Genomic DNA, 17,404 nt, shown 5'->3' with positions numbered 1-17,404 from the left:
CGTCCCATGTCATGTTGCAACTTTCTAGTAAAAATAACATCAAAGGTCATAGCTTTCCGAGTTTCTACATCCCCAAAACTCTGTTACACAGCACTTCTTCTGCATTAGAAGGAGCAGGTCTATCTCCGACCAAATTCGGATCCTCTTTCTCTGACAAAAGTTGTACAACATTCTTGCGTCAGGCCCTCGGTGAAGAAAGTTATTTGCTTCACCATTTACTTTTCATCCGTTTACTTATTTATCTAGTCAACAAACACTTTATAAACACCTATGTGGAAGGTACGTTTTAAAGTCATTTCTCTCTCTTTTTCATTCTGGAGGATGTCAATAAACTGAAAACCACGTTGTCTGATCTACTTAGAGTTACATAAACACGTGGGTGCAAATTACAACAACAGCAAATGATGACACCAGCTCTGGGGTGTGGATCAGGCAGCATCTCGCAACTCAGACTTCGCACGTTCTGAGTCACAGCTGCACGGAGCACCGACTGCACCCGAGCTGCGTCTACAGCAGAAGGTCCCCCAACAGCATGTTGACAAAATATGTTCAATTAGGTTAGTGAAGTGCATTCGGCACTTCTTTTCCCCACTCTTGTCTGCCTTTTGATGTCTAGAAAAGTGTCACTTGTTAACTAAGTTACCACCTATGGAAGAAACAGCCCTTGATTTGAGCCTTGCGTGGCCAGACTTGCCTTCTTTCTCGTGACTCTGCTGAAGTTGGGTCTGGTCTCTAACCTCAGGGCTGAAACTTCAAGGGGGTGCACAGGGGGATGGGGGGAAAAGAAGCAGCTTGCAGTGGCAACCTCTCTGCTCTTGAATGCCACCAGAGTGGCTTTTTGGTTCATTAGTATGTTTGTTTCTTGTTGCAATTTTTCCAATTCTCTCTCTCTCACCAACCAGTTCCTGAATTATTGAGGATGGAGCTGCAGTTTTTTAAAAGAGCAATCCCACTGGGTACCTGTATGATCATTCAGAATCGAGCCCTTAAGGAAGGGAACCAGGTAGCCTGAGTTCCAGCCCTGGCTCTGTCACAGACTGGAAACAAAGCAGTAGTTAAGACAAACATGGACATTCTATATCATTTATGCCATCGATTTGATTTTCTCTCCTTTAAAAACAAAATCAATAAACAAAGAAAAATAAGGAACTGAGGGGATCTTACAGAAAAATAAGGAACTGAGGTACATAAAACAGGTTAAAAATGAACATGGATAAGGAAAATGTAAGAAAAGATGAATAAAATAAACCGTTTATAACACGCATCTACTATGGGTACCCGTTGGGGATTTAAATTAGGTGCTATAAGACTCCTAGCGACCAGAGCAAACTACATCACTTAGATTTCATTTCTTCAACTCCCTCATCTGTGAAATTGGAACAAAAAATACACCTAAATGATTAGACAATCATGAGTGCAAACATTTCTCACCTGGTGACCAACACTAACTAAACTCAAAATTTAATTAAATCTGAATCTAACTTAATTTCTTGAGCACATGCTATAGCAAAGTCACATTGAAAGTTTACAATTCTATCTTGCTTTAAGATGTTTTTTGTTAACCTCTGTGTCAGAGCAATACTGACCTATAAAAGGGTTTATTGCCTCTAGTTATCTCATGACCAACTGTGTCTAGGAAGCAAATCTCAATATGATTTTATTTTCCTGTGAAGAATTTGAAATTTTAAGAAAGACTCACTATGTCTATGAATCTAGGAAAAGTTTGTACCAAAAGACACTGTACGGCAAAAATGCCTTCTCTGTGTGGCCTTCAATGTTTCCTATATTTCTAGTTCATATTTTATATGAGTTGGAATATGCCATATTTTTTGGTAGTTTTTTGTACTTAATAAATAGTAACTTACTTATTCAGTACTTTTAATTATTTCTAAACTTTAAACTTACAGAACATAGTATACTTAGCGCATTTTTAGGGTATGATTACAGGTCTCAGTTTTAGCAAAACATGTTATGGGTCATTTGTGTAAATGTGCAGTTTTTGTAAAATTAGAGTTCAAATCTGAGTTGCTTAGAGTCCCTGAGGGTCATGAGGTACAAATCCAGCGGCCACTGTAAAGCTTAACACAATCACTGCTCTTCTGAGGTCCAGCTTCCTCTCTCTCCCCGCTGGCCACTCACAAAGATGTTTGGTGAGGTGCTCACTTGAGGGGGTCCTTTGGTCTCTGTTCAGCCCTCTTGTATTGTGGCTGAGGAAGGAAACCTTTGTCAGGTTGACACATTGAGTTAATGGAAGAAATGAGGCTCTCCTCAGGCTCTCCTCAGTACTGGTCCCAGATCTAGTACTCCATCCACCTGTGCATGGAATTTTCACCATTTATCGGAAAACAGCAGGTTCTATAGTTTCCTATGTAATAGCCTTCCTAGTGCAAGAGGAAGCCAGATCACCTTCAGGAAATTGGTTTAAAGAGGTCTAAGAAAAGATCTGTGGGCTGTGGGGTCACTTGAGTTTAAGAGGGAGCCTGAGCAAAGCAAAGCAGGGTTAGTACACATACACATAGACGCAAAAACACACATACATGCAACCCACACATATATACACGCACAAACACACACGCATACCGACATGCACACACAAATAACATACCTACACAATACAAACACATGTACATACACACCCACAAACACACAGTAACGGCTAGAATAGATGATTAAAAAGTTCAAGGATGGTACAAAGAAAAGGAAAGATATTATGCGCTCTTGGATTGGTATTGTTAAAATGGCCATACTACCCAAAGCAATCTATAGATTTAATGCAATCCCTATCAAAATACCCATGACATTTTTCACAGAACTAGAACAAATCATCCTAAAATTTATATGAAACTACAAAACACCCCAAATTGCCAAAGCGATCTTGAGAAAAATAAACAAAGCTGGAGTTATCACCTTCCCAGACTTCAGATTATACTACGAAGCTACAGTAAAACAGGGTGGTACTGGCACAAAAACAAGCATGTGGATCAATGGAACAGGAATAGAAAGCCCAGAAATAAACCCAGTCACCTACAGTCAATTAATCTACAACAAAGGAGACAAGAATATACAATGGGGAAATCACAGTCTCTTCAGCAAAGGGTGCTGGGAAAACTGGACAGCTACATGTAAAAGAATGAAATTAGAACATTCTCTAACACCATATACAAAAATAAACTCAAAATGGATTAAAGACCGAAATGTAAGTCTGGATGCCATAAAGCTCCTAGAAGAGAACATAAGCAGAACACTCTTTGACATAAATAGCAGCAATATTTTTCTGGCTTTGTCTCCTAAGGCAAAAGAAATAAATGCAAAAATAAACAAGTGGGACCTAATTAACACTTAAAAGCTTTTGCACAGCAAAGGAAACCATTGACAAAAGGAAAAGGCAATCTGCGGGATGAGAGAAAATATTGCAAATGATGTGATTGACAAGGGGTAAATATCCAAAATATATAAACAGCTCATACAACTCAATATGAATAAAAACCCAACAACCCAAACAAAAAATGGGCAGAAGACCTGAATAGACAGATGATCAACAGGCACATGAAAAGATGCTCAACATCGCTAATGATTAGAAAAATGCAAATCAAAACCACAATGAAATATCACCTCACACCTGTCAGAATGGCCATCATCAAAAAGTCCACAAATACCAAATGTTAGAGAGAATCTGGAGAAAAGAGAGTTTTTGTACACTGCTCGTGGGAATGTAAATCGGTGCAGCCACTATGGAAAATAGCCTGGAGGTTCCCCCCCAGAAAACTAAAAATAGAACTACCATATGACCCAGAAATTCCACTCCTGGGTATACATCTGGAAAAAAATCAAAAACACGAATTCAAAAAGATACATGCACCCCAGTGTTCATAGCAGCACTATTTACAATAGCCAAGATATAGAAGCAACCCAAGTACCCATCAACAGATGAATGGATAAAGAAGATGTGGTGTATATATACAATGGAATACTACTCAGCCATACAAAAGATTAAAATGCTGCCATTTGCAGCAACATGGTTGGACCTAGAGAATATCATGCTTAGTGAAATAAGTCAGACAGAAAAAACCAAATACTGTATGATATTGCTTATATGTGGAATCTAAAAATAAAACAAATTAAGGTATATGCAGAACAGAAGCGGACCCACAGACACAGAGAACAAACCACCAAAGGGGAGAGGGAAGGGAGGAGGGGGAAAGATAGGGGTATGGGATTATGAGATACAAACTACTACGTATAAAATAGATAAGCAACAAGGATATTCTGTATTGCACTGGGAATTATAGCCATTATCTTGTAATAACTTTTAATGGAGTATAACCTGTAAAAATATTGAATGACTCCGCTGTACACCTGAAACTAATTTACTATTATAAATGAACTGTACCTCAGTAAAAAATAAAATGTTCAAGGATGAAGAATTAAAAGTTGGAGATTACTGAATTTATTTACAGTGCACCTGATTCACATAAACCCAGAGGAGACTGCTTCACAGGCTTCATACTAGCTTTTTACAACTTTCTATTGTGTGGTCTAACCTACACATTACATTCTGCCTTGTTACTTTCTAAATTCCACAAGTGCTGAAATTAGACATCCAGGCATTGCTCCCTAAGACCCTATAAAGCTTTGCCCAGAAACCTTCACAGTTTATCAATCAAGAGTAAACTATTTCTCACTACATTATATAATTTTTCATATTTTGGAAGAGACCACAGTTTCAGAAAAGTCTGAAAGAGGTGATTGTTAGACCTAGAAAGTGTACCTTACTGCTGGGAAGTCGAGAACGCTGCGTCATCTTCCTTTCACCACACTTCTGAGAACAGGGTTAATGCTGTCTGGGAAGGTCCCTCAGCTCCGCGCTGTTCCTCTCTTAACTGGCCGGAGACTGTGTGACTGTTTAATGAGCATGAGATAGCAACCATCACACCAGATTGTTCGACTGTAATTTGAGATTCCTGGAAGAAACGTACTGCACAGTAGCTTACATTTGACCTAGTGGAATTTCTCTCAGCATGCTGATGACAGAGGAAATCTTTCTCGTGCTCTGTCTGGATGGCTTATGCTTTGGAGTTAGGCAAGTGTGGCTTTAAAACCCAGGACCGCCACTTGTTCGTGGTGAGAATTTGAGCGAGCAATTTAACCACACTGAGCCTAACCTTCCTCCTTTTTTAAAATGAGGATAATACTTCATACACCTCCCTGCAAGATGCATTGAAAGTGACTGGCTCATAACTGACTCTAAAAATATGTGTTTTATTCTTGCAATTTCCTGTTCACGGCATCAAAACAACCATTATCTCGGGGACAATGGTGAGTAGACAAAGTAATTATTTTATTGTCTTTTCTTTTTCCACCATCTGCTTTAGTAAAATTACAAAGGGACCTAGAAAAGATTACAAAAATGCTTTCAAACGAAAATAATATTTTTTTGCTGATCATAAACTGCTATTAATTAATAATAGCATCTTGACCAGTTCTTCATTTTTGTCAACTAGAAAATTCATCTGTTATTTATTGAACGACAAATTAAAAAGAGAACATAACCCCTTATCAATTTTCAAGCTTTTTCCAGCTGTTTGTTTAGAATGAATGTTATAGAAGTTTTAACCCTGCTCCTTAGCAATATATAACAGAGCAAGGACAATATTAGCAAAACATAAAGGCAACGCTTATGAATTGTGTTCAAGTCACAGTTTTGACTTGGTTTGGGGTTTTGTTACATATAATATCTGCTTGTATGTAAAAGATGTCTATAGTTCATCTGAGCTACTATGCCGGACCATCTGAAATCCAGCAGGAGCCAAAGATCCGGCAGCTGAGGAGATCTCTGGACAGACAGCCAGGGACTTATACCCATAGCAAGGCAGCAATATCTTCTGGTTTACCTGGAATTTAGTGGTTCAGAATGGTTCAAATTTTCCCCAAACTTGAGCCAATACTCTAATGGGTAGACTACTAATAGTGCCACATAATCATGATAACTTTGATGAGGCTCCCATTTCTTTGAAACTAGTATTCACCCATTTGATAAGTGGCATTTGTGGGTTAGGCTTGATTTATGCTAAAAATCAACTGTGCTATTGTGATCAATTGTGCTGTGTATAGATCTACACAATGTCAAGCATCCAAAGTCTAAAACTTGGCACATGTAACTAGATGTTTTGTTTTACATCCTACTAAATGCTCAAATACTTATTAATAGATTACTTTTTCAGATAAACATTTCAAAGGAAACATTCACCTAGAGATATAGCCTTAGCCAAACTACAGATGCAATATAAGAACACATATTTCTTAGTATCAGAAAAAAAATAGATATAAAAAGGTTTTATTATTCTTAGGAAGCAAAGGATCCAGTTTAAGATGCTTCCCCCAGATGTTTGCTTCATGGAAAGAAACAAACAGTGACAAGAAAAACCTGAGCCTGTCCAAGATAATCATTAAGCAATGTGTCTGGGAACGTGTGCCATAAACCTAAAAAATTAAAACCATCACGGACATTTCTGTAACTACTTCTTGCATATTTCCTTTACTGGAAATGTTTTTAACTTGTTTGCTTTCCATTTCTGTTAGTTAGATATTTTTTTTCCCTTAGAGGAAAAAAGGATGAGAGAAGACAAAAATTTTATATAGTGTATTTCTATCTTAATTGCATTGAAGTATTTAGAAACCAACCCGTCGTATATCCTAACATTCAAAATCCAATTATTTTCTTCACATTTATTTCGTAGTTTTCACTGCTCTGCTCTCTCACCACATAAATGTACATTTTCTAGACTTAGTCTGAGTAATCATCACAACTCTTTCTCCCACAAGCCTTTCCTCGATTAAACTAAACCAAGTAAGATGTCCCCCTGGGTCATGCACTTCTAATTATTAGCGGGTCTTCAGTATTAATCACATCAGACTCACCGAGGAAGGTCAAGGTGCGAAGCTGAGGCAGCCGAGAAGGTGGCCAGAAAGCTTGGTCCTGAAAATGTGGCTCGCTTCCCCTTAGCAGCACTGGGGTGAGCACAACACCAGCAGCCACAGGCCGGTCCATGAGGGGCCTCCTCCGGGACGGTTCATGACCACTTAGGTCATTTAAACAAGAAGGGGCGCCCCAAAAGTCCTAGAAGACATGCCAGGGGTCATGTAACCCAGCCCCTATTTGCACAAACAGAAAGTAAGACCTGGAGAGGCTGGGACCAGACCCCGTGAGCACAGCCGGTCCTGAGGTCCCATCTCTAACTCCTCGTTCTCTCCACAAGTGGCTTCACTCAAAGCCACGTGGAAGCTCTCGGCAGTGACGCAATCATCTGAACAGCTTGACCAGAGTGTGGAAGTCTCGAGACCGTCAGGGCCGGAAGGACGTGGCAGAAGTGTTGTTTGCCTACTAAACATGCCTCCTCCTCGCTCCAGAATCCCAGTTCAGCTCCAGGGAGGGTGGGCCTCCTCCGAGCCAGGTCCCCTGTTCCCCTTTTGCCAGTGAGGGGTCTGCAAGGGCATAAGTCACAACTGCAGTCTGTGACATAGCAGATTTCTGCTAGTTCTTCTGGGGACATTTTCCTCCCTCTTAAGATGGGACATAAAATAAGAATGAGCTCTCGTTCGTCCTCTGGCCTCAGTGTTGTCTGAGATCAGGACACTTTGAGCTGCATTGACCACCTTACAGTCATGAGGGAGCGGCCTGAGGACAAAAGGCAGAGAGAAAAGATGAGGGGAACTTGGCCCTCGATCTCTGTGGAGCCACTGAATTAACTTCCCGGGACCTGTTCTTCCTCCAAGCTTCTTGGGAGAGATGATGACTTCTTATTGTTCAGTCATTTTGAGTTGAGCTCAGCTGCTCACATCTGAATACATTCTTTTACAAGGTGTTTCAACTACTCTGCTCTCTTCTGAGACCAGCTGTTGAATTACATGCCCCATTTTGGCCAAAGAGTACAAAGTTTCAGTCACGCAAGATGAATCATTCTAGAGATATAGATGCACAGTGTGGTAACTATAGTTAACAAGACTGTATTGCATACTTGACATTTGCTAAGAAGGTAGATTCAAGAAATGGTAATTATGTGCGGTGATGAATATGATAATTAGCTTGGCTGAGGTGCTTGTTTCACAGTGGATATGCATATCAAGACATCAAGTCATGGGACTTCCCTGGTGACGCAGTGGTTAAGAATCCGCCTGCCGATGCAGGGGACACGGGTTCGAGCCCTGGTCCGGGAAGATCCCACATGCCGCGGAGCAGCTAAGCCCGTGCGCCACAACTACTGAGCCCGCGTGCCACAACTACTGAAGCCTGTGAGCCTAGAGCCCGTGCTCCGCAACAAGAGAAGCCACCGCAATGAGAAGCCTGCGCACCGCAGTGAAGAGTAGCCCCCGCTCGCCGCAACTAGAGAAAGGCCGGGCGCAGCAATGAAGACCCAACGCAGTCAAAAATAAATAAATAAATAAATTTAAAAATCAAGTTGTGCGCCATAGATATAATTTTTGTATTACATATAATTTTTATTTGTCAATTACACCTCAATAAAGCTGGAAAAAAATGTATAATCACTCCCACTGTAACATAAAATGAGGCACTCTGGAGTTACTAAGGCAAGAAAAAAGATAAACCACTAAGAAATTCAAACTTCTGGTCTTCACCTTAGGACACTGGAATTATAATGGAATCCACAGGACCCCACAGCTTTATGTGAGACCTCAATAATAAACACAAATACCAAATATATTCACACTGCCTCTATAAAGAGTAAACATGCTTTGTGATATGATTGTGGTATCATACCAATATAAATGCCCAAACTGAAATGTCACGTTGTATCTTTAGCTGGCCATTCCTGGGAAACCTTAGGAAGCAGGTGAAATTTATATTTTGCTGGATCCCCAGGGACTGTTTCAGCACCCTATTAGCAGACATCAATCACTAGTTCTCTTGCTACATTTGACAAGATACAATCCTCCTTTTTTTCTGATAAGGCCAGGAGGTATTATATCAATCCAGTAGGTCCTATTAAAAAATATATATCAATCTATTGGGTTCTACTGAAAAACTGACTACACAAAGCAACAATGCCCAAACACTGCCAGCCTGGGTACAGAGAGTTAAGAAAATATTTGGAGGCCTGGGAGCTTCCTAGTGGTCCAAGTTCATCTCACTGGACAGTTGCCTCTCAGCCTGCAGTGCAGCTGACCCTGGAGAGCATGTGCCTGCCCTTGGACAAAGCAAGAATCCTCAAGGAACATTCGGACTTCCACAGCTTTCAGACGAAACTTCTGTGTGTTCTGTCCTGGGCCTTTTCCTATTAGTTGAGGTAAAGCAGAAGCATAATAAAATCAACTATCGTCTAGCAGACTTTTAAAAATTCTATAGGTGAATAATCATCTATAAAGTGGACCAATCTGCTTTAAAGTAATCTTCAAAATAATCAGCTTAGCCATATCATGGCTTGACTCCGTGGGTTTAATATGTACTAGTAAGGGAAAGAAGAGAATTATAATTTACTGTTACAATTTTTGATAAATATGAATTATTTCAAAGACTGGGGAAGTAAACACATTTTCCACTGAATTACGTCTCTGCTTCCCACACACTGCCACATTAGGCAGAGCCAGAGAGGAAGATCCATATGTCTTTTTCGCAGAATAATTTTACTAGGATCAAAATGCAAATATCGTACAGTCAAATATTTTAAAGAATTCTAGACCATAGATATACTTCCACAATACTAGCAAAATATTGCTAGCAAAATAGAACATTTCTAAGTGTTCCTCCACAGCAAAAAAAAAAAAAACAAGAAAATGTGTTTCAGAGTCCCAGCCTGGAGGCCACATGCTGACATGAGACATTTCTGGAGTGTGGGTCTGAAACATGAGATAAAATATTGGTTTCCAGTTAAAGTCTTATGGCCCCAAAGTGAGCTGGTGGGTTGGCATGAAAGGATTCTCATCAAACTTTCGGTTCCCCAGGGAGGCTTAAGGATGCCCAGTAAAAATCAGGGGAAGAGGAATCTTCTTGCTTTTCTTCATAGGATTTTCCCAAACCTGAACTCAACTCAATGGAATGTTAAAAAAAAAAAAAAAAAAAAAAAAACTGTGAGCAATGAGAATAAGGAAATTGGGAGGCAGTTGGGCTATAGGTCGCTGGGGGCACTGAGGGAAGTTGGAGTGGCTCTCTGGCCTCAGTTTCCTCAACTCAGAAATGAACAGGATGCTCTCTGGCTGCCCTCCTCTACCCATCACTCGGCCTTGTACACAATGACCCTGTTCTAAATGTAAAGACTTTGTGTGTAACTCTGTAAAATAATTCACAATAATACCTTAAGATCAAATCCAAAATTTTTGAAAGTAATTTTTCAAGAATCGCTTAAATCTTTATTATATGATCTCCCATACCCATCTCCTCGCTAGGAACCCCGCCCTGGTTTGTGAATCTGATCATCCGCCAGTCCTCTCTACTTTGACGAAGATTCAGCACTGAAAGTCACCGGTCAGCTCAAGACAGGAATAAGGGGGAACCCTGGGCCCCTCTCTTTGGCGCATCCCCCATCTCTAATCTGTCCCCAGACCTCCTGAATGTCTCCAATGCCACTGTCTGGGCTTCAGTGTCTATTTCAGCGACCCTGAGGCTCTGATCCACGCGGCTTTTCCCCCAAACTATTTACCATGCTACAGAGGAGAGAACCCTTTGTAAAGGTCAGTTCTGATCATGTCTCTTGGGTGTGGGGGCGTGTGCGCACGCCTGCGTACACACACACACACACACACACACACACACACACACACTCTCCCCAAACCCTTCAAGGATCATCTTTTTTTTTTTTTAACATCTTTATTGGAGTATAATTGCTCTACAACGGTGTGTTAGTTTCTGCTGTATAACAAGCTTCCCACTAGCCATCCATTTTACATTTGGTAGTGTATATATGTCCATGCCACTCTCTCACTTCGTCCCAGCTTACCCTTCCCCCTCCCTGTGTCCTCAAGTCCATTCTCTAGTAGGTCTGAGTCTTTATTCCTGTCCTGCCCCTAGGTTCTTCAAAACCATTTTTTTTTTAGATTCCATATATATGTGTTAGCATACGGTATTTGTTTTTCTCTTTCTGACTTACTTCACTCTGTATGACAGACTCCAGGTCCAAGGGGTCATCTTCACTCTCAGCATGAACAAACATGGTGAAAGGAAACTCCCTCTGTTCACCAGGCAGCACCTCCTCCCTGGTGAGCCCTCTTCCTCAAGGAAGCCTTCTCTGCCTCCCTGACCAGTCAGATCCCTTCATCATGGGGCAGTTCCCCTACTGCATAGCACTCATCACTTTTGTAATTCCACCTGCACCTTGTGTTTTTCTGTCACTTCGAGCTCCATGAAGACTGGGTGAAGCCACATCCCACGTCTGTTCACAGGTGTGGCCCCAGCAGCTGGCGTAAAGCTTAACATGTATCGGGCCTTCAGTAAACACTAATGGGACGGATGTTGAATGTCCTATTACAAAGAAACGTTTGCTAAACCCCAGACATTCTCCGTGCCACCCGTGGATCATTGTTCAGTCAATAATCTAACAAATACTTATTGCATATTTATTTGCAAGATGCCAAGCAATAGTCTAGGCAACAGAGATCTAGTGATAACCGTAACATGTATCCTCTGCCTCGTGGTAGCTACATTTTAGTGTCCATTATAAATTCATCATTGGATTTCATGTCCAGTGTACCATCAAGTTGCCAGGACTACCAGGATCCCACCAGGAACCAGCTGCATAAACGTAGACAAGCTGCTGCAGTTTCCTCATCTGTCCCATGAGAAGTTTGCATAAGATGCTCTCCAAGTTCTCTTCTATCAATTCATGTGTGATTATTGCTTTCTAAATGATAAGTTCCATAGGTGTTCCTGATAAAAAAGTAATGGCTTATCAAAAATGGTTATTACCTCATTTGTGACCCAAGCTGTTACTGAATCACAAATGAGGTCTATATTTAATGAGTTGCTTTTCTGAGTCTTAGTGGCAGTGATATAGTCCCGAAACCAAAAATCTTTTAAAAACCTTCTGCCTTAAAAATTTCTGTCAAAGGAAGATAAAGCTGCTCATTTGCCCTAATACGGGATAAATGAGCAAGAAAAATAGCTTGCTATATTCACTAAACTTGGAAATAATTTTTTAAGTTTTCTTCTATATTATGTCTTTACCAGCTTTATTGAGATACAACTGACAAAATTGCAATATATTTAAGTGTACAATGTGATGTTCTGATACATGTAAACATTGTGAAATGCCTCCTTCAATAGTTAATTAACACATCCATCACCTTACATCGTTTTTTTTCTGTCTTTTTTGAGATTCCACATGTAAGTGATATCATAGAGTATTTGTCTTTCTCTGTCTGACTTATTTTCCTTAGCGTAACACTCTCTAGGTCTGTCTGTGTTGTCACAAACGTCAGGATTTCCTTCTTTTATGCCTGAATAATAAACAGTTGACCCTTGAATGACACAGGTGTTAGGACTCCAACCCCTACGCAGTTAAAAATCCTCAGGTGACTTTACAGTAAGCCCTCTGTATCCACGGTTCCACTTCCGAGGATTCAGCCAACCTCAGATCGTGTAGTACTGTAGTATTTGCTGAAAAAGTCCATGTATAAGTGGACCCGTGCAGTTCAAACCCATGTTGTTCAATGGTAGGGTCAACTATATTAACTTTATCCATTAATCTGTCAATGAACGCTTGAACTGTTTCCACGTCTTGGCTATAATAAATAATGCTGCAAAGAACATGAGGGTGCAGATATCTCTTCAAGATAGTGATTTCATTTCCTTTGGATATAAATCCAGAAGTGGGGGGATTGCTAGAGTCTATCGTAGTTCTGCACCAATTTACATTCCCACCAGCAGTGTACAAGTGTTCTGTTTCCTCCACATTCTCACCAACACTTATCTCTTGTCTTTTTGATAATAGCCATTCAAACAGCTATGAGGTGATAACTCATTGTGATCTGATTTGCATTTCCCTGATGATTAGTGATGTTGAGCACATTTTCATACACCTGTTGGCCATACGTATGGTTTTTTTTTTTCTTGAAAAATGGCTATTCAGGTTCTTTGCCCATTTTTTAATCTAGTTACTTGGTTTTTTACTATTGAAATTTAAAAGTTTCTTATACATCTTGGATATTAACCCCTTATCAGCTATACAGTTTGCAAACATTTTCTTCCATTCCACAGGGTGCCTTTTCATTTTGTTTATTGTGTCCTTTGCTGTGCAGAGGACACAATTGTGTCCTTTGCTCCCCCCTTGTCTATATTTGATATTGATCTTGGCAATGACTTCTAGGATCTGACACCAAAAGCAGAGGCAACTAAAGAAAAATAAGCAAGTGGAACTAAATGTATCATGTCAAATATGGAGATGACTTTAGAGACCTATCAGGTTCAACTTTTTAATTTGTCAATATGACGAAACAAGGGCCCAGAGGTGAAGTCATTTGTCCAAGGTCACAGGGGATCATTGGTGGTGTCTTTATACATTCCTCTAGCTGTGGGTATGGGGACAGCAAAAGTCATACGAGAACTGCCAGATATAACATGTGTACTTTATACTTTCCACCAGCTGGTCATTAATTTATTTGATAACATCTTTTTGAAAATGCTAAATTATCCTGAGGTTAACAACAAATTTCCAGCCCTGCAGAGGTCTGTGGGGTTGGTGAAGGGCAGGGCGGGAAACAAGAGCCGCCAGGAGAGCAAATCCTGACGGAAGTGGCAGGACAGCTGGGTGGGACCTCAGAAAGCAGGAAACCAACCCTGGTCTCATGGATGTCTGCATTTAGGGTCTTAAAATTTTTTTTCAATTTATTTTATTGAAATATAGTTGATTTACAATGTTGTCTTAATTTCTACTGTACAGTGAAGGGATTAAGTTACACACACACACACATATAATATACATTCTTTTTCATATTCTTTTCCATTATGGTTTAGCACAGTATATTGAATATAGTTCCCTATGCTCTACAGTAGGACCTCGTTGTTTATCTATCCTATATATAATAGTTTGCACAGGTTCTTAAAATTTTGAAACTTTTTCTCACTTAAAAATGGAAAAAGTCACATACGTCATATAAAGCCAAACATCACTCAGCATTTTGGTATATTTTCTTCGAGGCTGTGTGTATATTTTCACAGAGTTATGACCAAGTGGTTAAACAATTCTACCAGCTATGTAGCAGCAACATGTGACACTAATATGAGGTCACGTTTTACTACAATATAAGGTAGGTGTCAAAAATAGTACCACAAATTTTCTGGCTCTGTAGCCAAAAGGTCCCAGAACTCCATGTGGTTCTCCTTTATCATTGTTGGGAGTTACAGCTGAGGAGAGTAGAAAAAGGGTATGTTTTATTCACGTAGAAACAAAACTTTAAAATAAATACTAGAGTGAGCCTTGAGTACCACTGACCCAGACTCACTTGTGTCCACTTTCTGAACGGGTTGGAGGGGGTGTCATTCACAAATAGATATCACAACTCACACTTGCATAAACTGAGGAGCAATTAAAGACAAATCTTCTCCTCCAAAATGTCATAGTGTGAATGCCTTAATGCCAGTTCATAAAAATTCAGTTGATCAGAACAGGACATTAGCAGACCCTGCTGATCAACTTAGAGTTTTTACCCAATATAATTTCAATTTCTTTGAAGATAAACTATAATCGTCCGGATCTTGGATTCTAATGCCGTTCTCCAGTAAAAGGGACCAGGGCACCTTGAAGATATGACTGATTTGAGGACTGGGGCAGGAAATATACAAGATGAGCTTGGAGCATTTGTAGTACTCAGAAAAAGAAAAAAAAAAAGCCCACGATGAGGAGATTGTGTCAAAGGGACACAGGAGTCAAGTGAAAGAGCTCCCCAAGGCCAACGCCGGGACAATTTCAACAACAAAATAAAGTAGTATTGGATTATAATCCAGAGTATAAAATAAATACCCATAAACCCATACTGATATAGACAAGCAGTTGACTAAATTAATAAATGGGGGAAATAGAGACAAATCTCTCATGCATGAAAACAAACAAATTATGTAGATACTTCACCCTAAAGCAGGTAGGGGCATAACTCTCTTCTCCGTAAATGTGGGCTGTGCTTCACGACCTCCTTCTAAAGACTACAGTCTGGAAAGTGGAGGGAAAGTAACTTCAAAGTGGAAAAACCTGGCAAATGCTACTCAAACCAGGCGGTCAAGGTCAATGTCCACAATGATATTATGTACACCAGCTATGATGTGATGAAAATGGCACCTTACCTCTGTGCTCTCCTCCTCAAAACCTATATACCCAGTCTGACCATAAAGGAAAACATCACACAAATTCCAATCGAGGGGCATCCTACAATATATCTGCCCAGCACTCCTCCAAACTGTCAAGATCACCCAAAATAAGGAAGGTCTAAAAAACTGTCACAGCTAAGAAAAACCTTGACTGAACGTAAGGCCGTATCCTGGATGGATTCGGAGACCAAACAAAGAGCATTAGATAAAAACTAAGGAAATCTGAGTAAACTACGGTCTTTAGTTAATTATAATGTATCAATATCGGTTCATTAATTTTAAAAAGTATACCATACTAGCGTAAGATGTAACAGGGAAAACTGTACAGGGGGATATATATGAATTCTCTATATTATCTGCTCAATTTTTTTTTGTAGATCTAAAACTCTTCCATTAATTAAAAAGTAAAATAAAATAAACCATAAAATTCATAGTAAGTTTTTAATGAACAGAAATGTCCGCCTTGGTCTGTCTCCTTCTCACACCAAGTTCCGAACAAAATAAGCACCTTCAGGTCAGAAGGATCCAGGCAGGCGTCAATAGCTCTCAGCCCTGTAGTGCATTTAAATCACCTGATGTATATTAATAACAATAAATCAGAATCTCTACTGATGGGCATCAGCGATTTTTTAAACCCTTTCATGCTACCAAAAGTCTAGTTGTGCCAAAATGTCCCATATAACCGTATCATAAAGTTGCACCTTTTGTCATCAGCATGAAATGTCTCTTTTTCAGAGTAGAAAGCAACGTTGCTCCCTTTTCCTTTCAGAATCAGCAATGATTCTGGCAATATAAAGACAACTAAGAGCCACTCTAGCCAACTTAACAAATTTTAGAAACGTCAAGCAACGAATTACAAACTCTCTCTTGTTTTATTTCTCTTTTGTTTTCTTGGGAAATTCTCTCTTAGGATATTGAAAGTGTGGTTTAAAAAGAAAGGAGCTTGAATCAGGGAAGAAAAATGAAATCTTTTTACCTTGAAAGAAAAAAACATTAAACTTTAAATTGAAGGCACCTAAAGTTCTAATGAATACAGACAGAATCCCTGCCACTCTAGGACCATGAAATCAGAAGCTTCTGAAACCCAGACCTACAGGACCTCCTTGTGTGTCCTGGACAGTGAATCACCAGACTAGCCCCAAGCCCTGGATCAGGCTCCTGGGTACATCTCCAGCTCCCAGCCTGGCTTCCCGAGCACTTGGAGGCCTTCGGCAGGCTCTGAGTCTGTCTCCACCTGTTTTCATTAGGCTATTTAAAGAAAAGGAGCCCGTCTTAGCCATTTACTGGAAAAGATGTCAATTGTATGCTAACTGAACTCTTCTAATGCCATGAAGTCAGGAAGCTGCAAAGCACAGGCACACAACCATGAAGAAAGGAATTCGGACCTGCCTTTCCCCTGCTGCACTTTCCCACCTGATCCGGAGAGGCCAGGAGAGTGTAAAACCCTATGCTAACACATATACGTGGAATCTAAAAAAAAACAAAAAATGGTCATGAAGAACCTAGGATGGGATTAAAGATGCAGACCTACTAGAACGTGGACTTGAGGACACGGGGAGGGGGAAGGGTAAGCTGGGACGAAGTGAGAGAGTGGCATGGACATATATACACTACCAAATGTAAAATAGACAGCTAGTGGGAAGCTGCCGCATAGCACAGGGAGATCAGCTCGGGGCTTTGTGACCACCTAGAGGGGTGGGATAGGGAGGTAGCTAGTGGGAAGCAGCCGCATAGCACAGGGAGATCAGCTCGGTGCTTTGTGACCACCTAGAGGGGTGGGATAGGGAGGGTGGGAGGGAGGGAGACGCAAGAGGGAAGAGATATGGGGACATATGTATATGTATAGCTGATTCACTTTGTTATACAGCAGAAACTGACACACCATTGTAAAGCAACTATACTCCAATAAAGAGGTTAAAAAAAAAAAAAAAGAAAGATGATCCTTGAAGGGTTTGGGGAGTGTGTGTGTGTGTGTGTGTGTGTGTGTGTGTGTGTGTGTGTGTACGCGTGCGTGCGTACAGCTGATTCACTTTGTTATAAAGCAGAAACTAACATACCATTGTAAAGCAATTATACTCCAATAAAGATGTTAAAAAA

Source organism: Physeter macrocephalus, chromosome 11 (assembly GCF_002837175.3).
Source record: "Physeter macrocephalus isolate SW-GA chromosome 11, ASM283717v5, whole genome shotgun sequence".
NCBI classification, from domain to species: Eukaryota; Metazoa; Chordata; class Mammalia; order Artiodactyla; family Physeteridae; genus Physeter; species Physeter macrocephalus.
The sequence above is the reverse complement of the archived record's forward strand: the minus strand, read 5'-3'. Positions refer to the sequence as shown.